The 12,344-nt window shown below is 35.5% G+C and overlaps 1 long non-coding RNA gene across 2 annotated transcripts; it reads left to right on the top strand.

Moving 5' to 3' along the window:
- Positions 1-257: 257 nt before the first annotated feature.
- On the top strand, positions 258-8,363 carry LOC310898671. 2 transcript variants are annotated; one of them, XR_014583521.1, is made up of 4 exons: positions 258-396; positions 1,996-2,181; positions 5,630-5,687; positions 7,845-8,363. It is a non-coding gene; the product is annotated as an uncharacterized lncRNA (long non-coding RNA). The 2 variants fall into 2 exon arrangements; XR_014583522.1 differs by lacking the exon at positions 258-396 and having other exon boundaries at positions 1,922-2,181.
- Positions 8,364-12,344: the final 3,981 nt, after the last annotated feature.

Genomic DNA, 12,344 nt, shown 5'->3' with positions numbered 1-12,344 from the left:
TGTTATGATAGAAAGCATGCTATCCTTTTTAACATCATTTTAGGGACCACTAATAACATTGAACAGTTATTGAATACACTCAAACCATTTCTTTTTCTCTTTCTCTTGGCTGTAATGAGCTGATCTACCTACACAAGGGGCTGAATACAAAGTGTGAAGAGGAAGGTCCATGGAAAGAACGGGACAAATATATACATTGTTGAAGTTTGCTTATTTGGAGCTGAGTGAAGTCCAGAAATTGAAAGTACCTTTTAAACAATGGAATGTGCTTCTTTGAAGTAAACTGAAATTAAAAGGACCTCAGACAAGCAGGGATCCTGCTTCATGGATAGGCTTATACTGAAAAGGCTCTGCAGCGAAAGTTACGACCAACATTTCACATCCGTGTGGCACCAGGTAAGCATCTAAATTCAGTCTGAGTTCAGACCAGAGATGTATTTTATTGTTCTTGTCTTTCTTTTTGTTGCAAGAGGCCACATCAAGTACAATCTAGACAGGCCCCATGACCTAAAGAATCGGAAGCACAGCTCACAGCTGGAGGTGGCACACAATGGCAGCATGTACCCATGGCTGTCCACAGACATTCTCTGCTGTGAAACAGAGATGATCTAAAATGAAGGGAATCCAGCTGAAGACATCCAAGGAAACTCAAATCCTTCCAAAACTGGCCCCAGAGGCATTTGCTTTAAGTAAGCAGCATGGACAAATATCTGATCTGGTCTAAAGAGCAGCCTGGGAGAGAGATGGTAGAAAAGGTCTTGGGTCTTGGTGAAGATAGGAACTACCAAAGATAGGAACTACCAAAAGAAGTATAAAGTAACTGCTTCATTACCAAAAAAAAGAACACTCCCATTTCAGTTTTGAAGTTTTGATTCTAATTTCCCAAGAAGAGGAGAAGGAGAACAGGAGAGTTTATTCCTAGTACAGATATTGCTGGGTTTGTACCTGGAAGTACAGTAATACCAAAACTTAAGAGATTGTTCTTAGATTGTTCTTTAAAAAAAAAAAAAAAACAGTGGAGGAGTGGGAGAAAAAAGAAAAGATTAATTTAAATAGATAACATTCATTAGATATCCATGAAAATCCAAAACAAATACATTGCCTAATCAAGAATCAAGATGAAAGAACAAGAATACTTGTGATGTTCTAATCTGAAAAATAAACAGTTCACTATATTGATAGGGCTTAATTATGTGCTTTCTTACTTAAATGAGTTTCTGTATTAAAACTGTAGATATTAAATTATGCTAAAGTAAAATATTCTTTATCATTATTTAACATTTCTTTTATACTTGTGAAACTTTTGTGAGGTTAGTCCATAAATGCACATCAAATATTTTAATACAAAGGATGTTGACTTAAACTCATCATCTGCTTAATCAACATTTTTAGTTTATTATCAGAAAGAATCAGTAACCTTGATGCACTTTATCTTAATTTATGCTTTAATCAAATAGAGAGAGAGAACTAAATAATAAGTGATCACATTAGAAATACATTGCAAAGTGTGCACCAGGAAAATAATTCAGCAATATTTGGCAGCAAATACTATCTTCATGCAACCAAAGACTGACAATATGGTAACACATTCCTTATCAGAGTATATTTCTGTTGTGGGGCTGTGAACATCTATTATATTCCAAATTATGACTAAAGTTTTACCTACAGTCCCTCTAGGTTATACCTGACTGACGAAATTAGTACTATTATCTTGAAGCATGTTTTCTTAAAGATATTCTTTCCAGATTCTTCCCTGAGTCCTTGTATACAGGAACTATAAGACAGTCCTTGAGGTATTCCCAGGCACTTCAATCAAATGAACTTGAGGGCAAACTCAAGCTTAGATTGGCATGTATGAAAAAACACTCCTGAGTGAGCAGCAGTGGGCAGGTGATGAGTGCAAAAAAAAAAAAAAGGAGGGCTCTCCTACTACCATGCTGTCATGTAATAAGGAAGTATTGAACACTCACTTGGGGTTTGTTTGTTTGTTTTTAGCACAACTTCGCTCTTCTAAAACACTCCTGAAAACTTTGAAAGGGAAAACTGGAACAAATATTCACAGAACTTCTGCTCTGCCTTCATGAAGGTGCCTTCTTTACAGTTAGAAACAAATACAAAACAATGAATTAACTGAGAGAAGTGTATCCTTTCATTCAGGCACTTATGCACAACAGAAACAAGGTGGGTCTTTAGCTTATATAATAACTTGGTTTTTTCCATTTCTAACCCGCTGTCCATGCAAAATAAATATTCGATATACCACAAACTCAGAGGGTACCATGACCCATGATGTGGTGACACGGGCTTTCTTCTCTGTCACAGGGATTCAGACAGGAGCAAATCCCAGGGGCATGGGATGTAGTTGAGGTCTCAGCAGCTTCACATGTTTCAAAGTACATTTCTCATATTTGTGGCTTAAAAACTCCAGCACTTCAAACAAAGCATTTAAAACTTAATACTGGCTGTATCCTCGGAGTAATAATTGATGATCATGAATACATCATGGAACCAGCTGGAAATTATTTCCAAGGAAATAATTTAAACAAATGTATGGAGAAAGAGTGTATTTTTTCAAAATCATCAGGCACTAATCAGTTCTATGAAGGCTGAGCATTTTCAAGAACTCATGACTTCCTTTCTGACATTCTGTAGTTGTCTATAATTCTTTGTCACAGATGAATGTCCTTGATTTCATCTATCATGCTTCTTTCTGCCTTCTTTTTCCGTAGTAAATTATTTTCCCTTTTCAGATTCCATAATGATAAACAAATAGTTATTTACAACAAATGAAAAAATCAATATGGTTGCAGAAAAAGAGTATGAATTCGTGGAGGGATTTAAGTAAGGTAGATGTACTGAATCTCAGAGAAGGAGGAAAGATCACACCTTGTTCTGGACTCAAGGAAGCTAGACCAAACATTTGTTTGCGAGAGTCAGGGGTGATGTTTGCTTTGAGTAAAATCATTTTCCAGGTGTGCAAATGTAGCTTAGCCCTAATCATTCAGACAGAAATGGTCTTGTCAAGGCTTATTTGGTAAATTTATTTTTTGGGGACCATAGAAGTTCCTACTCATTTAAGCCAAAGTGGTATGTAGGTAATGTAAATTAATACAATCATTACATGTTTGTACATAATTAAGTGCTGCCACGAGCCTTCAACAAAGGCTGCTTATGCTTTTCACAAGACAAAAGCCAAATTAAGATCTCAGCTAAAAATAAGAATTAGATTTCCATTTATCATTTTACAAGCCATTCAAAATCACTGTCAAGTCCTGGAAGAAGTAGGCTGAGCTTTTGGGATGTCCAAGAATTTTAGAAGTAGAATAGATCCTACAACTCATGCTTCTGTTTTGAAATTAAACTCAAATGAGGAAACTGATTATCTTCGGCTGTGAGCTGAACTGAATGGTCTCCTGAAGCATGTGGTATTTGCATAATGTAGTCTGAAAGTCCTTCTTTGCCTTTACAGTACCTTTTGTATTCTGGGTTAGTGAATTCAATGACTATGAAGAGATTATTAACTTTTTTTCTGTTTATCCCAGAAGAATAAAGCAAGGCCTTGTTTTTTCATGAGTTCTACTTGATGAATGTGTTTTTCTCTATGTTATTATCTTTTTGCACTGAGAACATTTTCAGTAAAAATCTTATTTAGGAACCACATGAAACTGACACAAAGCATATGCATCCACAGATTTATTTGTCTTTTTGCAAAGTGAGTTTCTATTACTATGTGTACCCTTTTAAAAGCTGCTGAAGTATAAAAGCTTTTATCATTTGGTGAGTAGCTATTTTATATTACTACTTTATGGAGTCACATCATAATCTGTCAAACTCCCCTTTATAATTATTAGTGAATCCTAAATGACAGAGTTCATTCCTTGACACCTTGTATGACAGTGAAAAATAAGATTTTTCGTGTAAGTTGCTTGCAATATAGACTAATTGGCATACTAATTGACTCTTTCTATAATTTAAGTTTATTGTTTATTGCTTTTAGATTGTTAGCTGACATTCATTTTTCTACTATAACACAGTAGATATTGTTTTCGTAAAGACAAATGCACTTTAATTGTACCATACCAGTGAGATGTCTCAGTTTTCTGTTTGAACAACCTGTATACCTAAGGTGAGGTTTTTTAAGGGATTTTGTCTGCACTAGTATTATTCAAGTGACAGGATCCTTTACTTTCCAATATTTTAGGTAAGTCAGATATATGGTTTATTGGCCATACTTAATAGCTTGCTTAAATCCATTAAATACAAAGTAAGTTTAAGTAACATTAAAGATCTATCATAGGCCAACAAACAGAAAAAAAGTTCTAGATCAAATTTGGAGCAATCCTTTGTAGACACACGAGAGAGGAAGTAATTTGATAACATGAATTAGTCTCAGGTTTAAATCTATATTTCTAGATTTTATAAAGCTAATGTCAATCACTAGATGCATTTTATTAAAATCAACTTAACAGATGTGATTTATGTATATAATATGCCAAGGGATCTAGCTGATAAATTCAAATTCCTAAAAAAAGTAACACCGCTTTTTGTGTGACATAATAAATCTCAGGATAGAGTACTGACCATTGCCTGGGCTCTATTCAGATTTTTCATCAAGAAAGACATCCATTTCTTTGACACCATCAATAAAATTAGTCTATTTCATTTAAGGCATGTTTTATTCTACAGTATATATGAATATTACATCATCTTTATTTTTAAGCATCTATTTCACAGTAATGTTATTACCCATAATAAGTTTCATACTGATAGTGCTGACAGTACTGAAAATTGTCCTCTCTTCATCCACACAAGCAAGCAAAGTTAATTTTCTCATACTGCAGTCCAATTTTAGTGCCATACAGATAAGCCCCATGATCTGTATCACATTTATACATATATGTCTAGGTATCCAACACAGTAAATTACAGTGATTATCATTATCTGGTACAAGGGGCTCTCACTCTAAAGCTTTGTTACAGCCACTCTTAAACTCTGCTTAGAAAACTGTTTTGTCCTTGTTATTGACTGAGGATATAGATAAAGGTTCATTTTTCCTCAAGATTAACTGAGGAACACAAAATGACCTGGCAGAACTTGCACAAGTGTGGCAGAGGGGAGGAGTAGGACTCTATTTCTTCCAAAAATGAAACTTCACTGCTTCTTGTGGATAATATTTGTTCATGTGGATATCATTAGTTTACAAATGATTTCATAAGTTGTGGATGATTTAAGGGTGACAAATGAAAATGCACATGTAACTTTAGAGCCTGACAAATAAAAAATACCTGTAACTTCTCTGTTGAAGTTTAGATTTTGAATATGGAACCAAGAAACATTCATTCCAAATGGCGGGCATTTATCTTGCCATGTATTTTTTTAAGCACCAATATTCGAAGTTTTTTAAAGTGGAAAGAGTCAAGGCATTGATGGGCAGAGTACTTTTTAAAGATGTTAAATGGACCGTCACTTCAAGAAACGATTGACATTGACAAAGAAATTAGAATCTCAGAATTAGACATTTTATCATCTAGTTAAAGCCTGAGAAAGCAGAAGGCAAATACTGAGTCACCAAGGAAATGCTGAAAGCTTGTTATGATGAGATTCCCAATAAAACTCCCAATTTTTTCAGTGAAGGAAGGAACCTGAAGAAAACTCAGAACAAGGTGAAAGCCTGTCTGCAGTGGCTGGTGAGTATTACAGGTCTTTCAGTGATAGGCAAAGTCTTCTGTAGTCTCACTTTAAGTAAAATAAAAGATATGACTGGGGAAATCTACAGGAAAAGTAGAACAAAGATATGAACAATTAATTCAAGAAAATGAATTCATAACATCCTGAGATTTGCATAGACTGTATAAATATATATATATATATATGTATATATCTGACAGGTGTCAAGTATCCACCACAACAAGTATGCCATGAGGCAGCTGGTGAAACAGAGAGCAACTTACTAAAGAGCCAGCCTGCTGAACCATTTTGAGAGGCATATGTGAGTGTGGTTTTTCAAGCACTTCTGTTGGGAAGAGACATGCACAGAAATCATTACTATAATGGTATCATTAATAATTCCACCATCATCATTAGGTGTTCACACATTTAATTTGCTTATGGTGCTTAAGATGTTTTACCAGCCCTGGAAGCTCAAGGAGGATGGACACCTCCCATTGTGCTGGAGATCAGTGGACTGTCTTTCAAGAAGACCTTTTACATTCTGGTGAAGCTACTAGCATAACCTTTAAATTTGATTGATTAAGCAATGAGTTGGGGTCAGTCTTAAAACTGTGCAGACCAGAAACAGACATTTTGCTTTGTGATACTTCAAAAAAAAAGAAAAGAAACTAAAAGAAATGAAACAAAACAAAATGAAAGAAAATGGAACAAAATGAAAAGGAGTGCCTTCTTATCATCAAAGACATGCAGAACTTCAAAAATTCCAAATACAATGAAAGGTTATCCATAGCGTTTTCTGTTGTATCAAAACATACATAGTGTCAGAGAAAGTAATAGTTTGATAAAACATATATTTTATACCAGCTGTGTATATGGGTCATTATTTTCACCTATACTACTTCATATTTCACTGTGAAAAGCTTAATTCTGACCCAGGATGAAAAGTTTTCCCACTTCAGTATAGAATGTGAGCAGCAGAAACAGGTCCTGGTTTTCCTTGGTACATAAAGTCATAACATCTCCCTGGGAATACCAGTCAGTATTAGAGATAGCAACAGAATACAGAGATAAAGTGCTTCCTGGCAGTGGAGGAACTGAAGTAGGCAGAGGAGTGTTGGCTGATATACCCTAACAGTGGTAGTCAGGATGAAGTGGACCTAATGTGGAAGACAACCCCAAGCAAGAGGTTACAGACAGGGAAGTCCTACTGATGGAGAAGCAGTCAGACTACAAAGCAGGAAGAGAAAGAAGGGACTTCTAGGAGAAGAGGGGAAAGGAAGCACTTCAGAGTCCTGAAAGACAAAGCTAGAGAAATAGATGGATGGAGGCTGAGTGTAAAGGCAACTTCACAGGATAGTAGGATACATGCCATACAGGGGTACCAAAAGGTTTAAAATGAAAGACAGGAAATGCTGAATGGTAGCATGAGAGTATAATCTGAGTGAAACTATGGTTGATGATGACTTTCAAGGACAAAGCAAAGGATATTTGAACAAGCTGGAGGTGCACAAGGAGCTTGGAGGAGATACAACCAGGACAGCTGACCCAAACCAGCCAGAAGATATTCCATAGCATATGATACCATGTGGGACAATAAAAACTGGGGCGAGAGGGGGGTGGGGGAATGGGACATACCGCTGCTCAGGGACTGACTGGACATCAATCAGCAGGTGGTGAGCAATCACATTGTGCATCACTTGTTTTTTATGTATTTGTTTGTGTGTTTGTTACTACTATTTTCCCTTCCTTTTCTATCCTATTAAACTCTCTTTATCTCAACCTACAAGTTTCTACTTTTATTCTTCTGATTCTGTCCCCCATTCCACTCAGGGCTGGGGGAACAAATGGCTGTGTGGTGCTTAGCTGCCTGCTGGGTTAAACAACAATTGCCTTTTTGGCAAAGAAAAGATTGGCTGTCTTTGAGGAGGAAGGATGAAAGAATAAAGTTGGAGGCCAGAGGAAAATATACAGAAAAAAAATCTAAGGAATGAAAGAATGCTGACTGTATTGAGATGAGAAACAGCAATGCATGAAGGACTTTTGAAAGGGTAGGAATGGAAATATCCAGGGCAAAAGGGGAAAGTGTACATGAGTGAAGAAAGATGTTGATAGTGATGATGAATCTTGTATCTTCATAAACTACATAAATGTCTCTCTTCTATTCAAATTAATAGAAAATTGCCAGTTGTTTCAGTAAGGACATCAGTGAAATTTTGAACAGGCGGGAGCATAGACTGGGGCTAATCCATAACTGTGGACTTACGCAACAATTACATACTGTGTGGAAGACATTTATCAAGGACACGTTCCAAGTTTAGTGAAGGTAATTCACTTGGGGGTATGTGTGCATGAGAAGTTCTACAGTTGTCTGTGACCCTAACTAAATGGACCACAACTGCTCATTCCTTTCACGCTTAAAACTTTAGTTGCTCACTTAAGCTGATAACTCTTTACATTCTTATTTGTCTAGTAGCAGACACCTGTGGCAGGGTTTAAAATTCACCGCTTAAAACTGCAGTTTGGTCTAATGACATAGGTCTTGTTAATGCTAATTGATGTTTGCTATCTGAATCCCTAGAAAAACACTTCAAATTTTACTCTCAGCCTTCAGTCAGTATCCTGACTTATCTTTAAACTCTCTGTGAAAAGTACTTCTGGTTGTCAAGCAAATACAGTTTCTAATTAATTAAACTTTTAAAATTCTTTTCCCTTATATAAGCAGAGGAATATTTAGTTAGTATAATGCTTTGCTTTGTCTATAGTACATATGAAACATTGAGTATCAGCTACAGAATAGCTCCACTCTGAGATAACATTCATGAGTGGTCTGTGTGTCAACTTACTTTTATTATTCCTCATTAACCTTTTAGCATTCAGCTTCCAGTTTCCAGTATCACAAAGCAAACATCAGCTGTGGAGTAGTCAATAGTTCCTTCTGCCACTGGACAATAATAATAAAAAAAAAGATTTATTTTTCCATTTCTTTTACACCACACATATTTGCTTATGATGACAGCTGAAATTCTTTGAGAGTTGCTGTGCTTTGTTTTTGTTTTTGCTTTTAAATTAGTTCTTCCCCAAATTATAATACAAGAATACTTTGTTGAGTATTTTTGCTAATTCTTTTTTCCTCAAGCAACTTTTCAGCACTTGCAGTGTGCAACATTTTAAAATGTTTGCAATTTTTGATATTTTTTCTATTGTTTTTCCTCTAGCTTGTACAATTTCCCTTACTTCTGTTAAGTCCTACTCTTTCTACCTCATATTTTAGATTTTCAGTCTTTTTTATCTTCAATACTCTTAGTTTTGAATGAACTTCTTACAGGCTTTTTGGAGGACTGTATTGTCAGCTGAAAGACTTCTAAGACTTCTGTGAATTGCCAGGTACCAACTACTATCAAAAATTGGTTTTAAATTTATTTTTGCTGCATTTGTATTTGTGCTCATTAGTCATAGCTCTGGATTTTAATGTTCTCTCCTCTGAGCTGCAATCTCATCTCTGACATGCTCCGTCTCTCATTTCTGAATCATCTCTATTGGTCTTACTTTTTTTGCACTTTTGTCATAATAATTCTTCTTAAAAGAACAATTACTAAGTGAGGCCAGCTCCCGCTGCAGAGGTAGCATGCTTTTATAATATACAAAATTATTCACTTTTTGAATGTAATATTTTAGCACCACACTCCTCTGAGTGGCTTACATTAACTGTGTAAATGCTGTTCTATGTAAATACACTTACTCTCAGAAATGTCACTTGACTGCCAGCCTAGCCATGACAACATTTTAGTGGTCTCAGAATTGTACTAGAGTATACCAAAGAATCTAATTTTACTAAAAATACTTATGAAATTACACCAGTACCAATGTCTTCTAGTTTTCATTGACTAAAAATGGTAAGCCATGTGTCACAGATGCCTGCCGAGGCATTCTGCCATCTGCTCATATAATGCGGTATGTAAAACAAGCATTTCAAATACCTAGCATACATAGTCCAAAAGTATATAGCTAAAGAAAATAATAATACTATGATATCTAGCATAAAATTACTTTTTCATTGGTTCCATTATGTCATTAATCTTTCTAGCTGATATTCACAACATTTTATTTTTATTGCTTTCTATACATTTCTTTATAGTCCACCTCAATGCTATTCAGTTTTATATTTTTGTAATATCCAAAGTCTTGAATATGCCAGATTCAAAATGTCTGCTCTTAGTTTCCAGGGTCCTGCCAACAAAATAATATAACCTACACACTCATTTCACACTGCTGAGTGCTGGGTTTGCAGCTTCATTTGCAGTCGCTCTTCTGTCTGAACACATCTCCTCTGTTCCACCATTTCATCATTTTCTTCTCCCTGTCCCACTTCATTTGTGCTCATTTCATGAGGCATAGCGTATCTTCTAATGCAGTATATATTCTTCTGCCTTGACTTGTTTTGCGGTATACATGCAAATGCACAGGTTTTGGTGAGCCTTCTTGATTTTTTTTTCTGAAATTATCATTGTAGCTGTAATCCTATTTTTTTCTGTATTCACGGAAAATTAAAATGTTGAAAGAATGCAAAACTTCTGGTTATTTTGTAATTTAATCAAAGGCTGTGATTTTATGGAAACAGGAAAGTGATGTGTATCCACATGATCACAAACACCCTTTCATTTCTTTAACACAGGCAGTCATTTTTCACTAGTAGATATTTTGTGGTCTTGATTATTTTGGCATACAGAGACTATCATGCCACAGAGAGCATTTGTAGTAACCCTTTTTTAACTATGTATCAAATTATATGTCTTTTAGTACACTTGGATAAAATGATAAACTTCCCTTTTTATTTTTTTCCTTTTTGTCAGTGATAGGAAGGTGTGTGCATTTTCTTAATCTTCAAAATGTGAGTCCTTTAAAATCCTGCTGTTGTGATTTAGACTTAGAGAGGCTCAGTTATTAGATGAGTACTGCCATTTGACTGAAGTAGAGGCCGTATTACGCACAGAAAAAAAAATAAATAAATCTCTCTTCAGGTAGTGTATGAATTCTTCCATGCAACTATTTCCTTTTGTTTTAATAGCTTTTTTTTTTGCCTTTTTTAAAAAAAAAAAAAAACTTTTTTCCTAGGCTCAATTGCAGCATTCTCAATACCCACTAATCTCTAGATTCTGTCCAACTTCCTCCTCTTCTGTAAACTACCAACTTCCAAATTCAGTTTGTAATAAACCTATAAACTTTTCTAAGGTTTACTTGTCCCACAGGAATTTAGCTTTCATTTTGCTTTCTCTAATACACATTGCGTACCTTGTCACTTTGGTTCCATTACATCCTGTCATTTATATTATAATAAGTCATTCCCGAGTTAATCAACATCCCTACTTACAATGTTTATTAATGTGACACATTCTGGTGTTCCTTCTTCTGTGACCGTTAAATTTTAAAAGCATATTCCTTCTCCTTTCATTCCTTTACCTCTTTGAAAGGGATTTTTGTATTTTACTCTGCTTTTTTCACTGTTCCCCACCCTCCATGCTATTCTATTTTCCTTCATTTTACATACCCCTGTCAAACGAGCCTAACAATATGGTACTTGATGTCTATTTTTCTTTCTCTCTTTTTTTTTTTAATAATTTTTCTCAGATGTCTAGAAAGACCTTAATGGTACCAATAATTGTTTGCATGAAAATTAAACCTGTGGGACCCAATCAGGTGAGCTCTTATTATCCTGAGTGCTATACAAATGCAGTTGTTGCCTGAGGTCAACAGGACACAGAGTTATATATTTTGGTTGCAGATTTAATATAAGAGAAGGTGCAACAAAGGATCATGACAGAGCAAGAAAAGGAGAGCACAGGGTACCACTTCAGAGCAGTAGATACACTTTGGCCTGAACTTATATTAATTTTCAGCACTTGGAAAGTCTGGAGAGTCTAGTTGAACCTAGATACCCTGTGCGACTGCAGAGTCTACAAAGACAGCTGCAATGAAGCACTTTGGCAATAGGAGTGTAGTGTAGAGGCTGCTAACTCCCAAAGTGACTCAACACTTTACTTCAGTCCCTCAGAATACCTGGAAAACCTGGAAACTTAAACTCAGATGACATAATGTACAGACAAATACTTTGACCAAGCTGGAATCAAAATTTTCTCTATATGGCCTGTATCCATTGCCATCTGTAAAATCTCTTTGGCAGTACAGATAAAAATATATGGTGTGAAGAAAGAAAATGTCGATTACTCAGCATTTCCAAACTCTTGACTGAGATATGAAAAGAAAGAAGTGTATTTTTATCTTGTTTTTCTCATCCTTACAACACACTATTGCATTCTAGCTCCAGTTTAGGCTTAGTTTTAGAGGAAAAAATCATGTGTCTTTTTATCATTGCTTGTGGATGCTCATTGTCAGAAATGTTGCCTAAGATGAAACATTTGCCTGAATTATCTTGTGAACAATTATATCTACGAAGTCTATGACTTAAAATAAATCTTCCACGCTTCCTTCCACTAACGTCCTTCAAAAATTGGCAGAATGTCAACCCGTCTTACTGACACAGTGAACTTTGCAGTCATAGTACTGTCTGCATTTTTACCTCCTTCCTATGTAAGTGGAAAAAAATAAGGAGTTTCTTTCTTTCAACTGCCATTCAACCTGCATCTTTTAAACCATACCATACACCATGTTGGAAACCC

The sequence above is a fragment of the Anser anser genome (genome assembly GCF_964211835.1).
Source record: "Anser anser genome assembly, chromosome: 4".
NCBI lineage: Eukaryota > Metazoa > Chordata > Aves > Anseriformes > Anatidae > Anser > Anser anser.
Note: the sequence above shows the minus strand (reverse complement) of the source record. Positions and strands in the feature narration are given on the sequence as shown.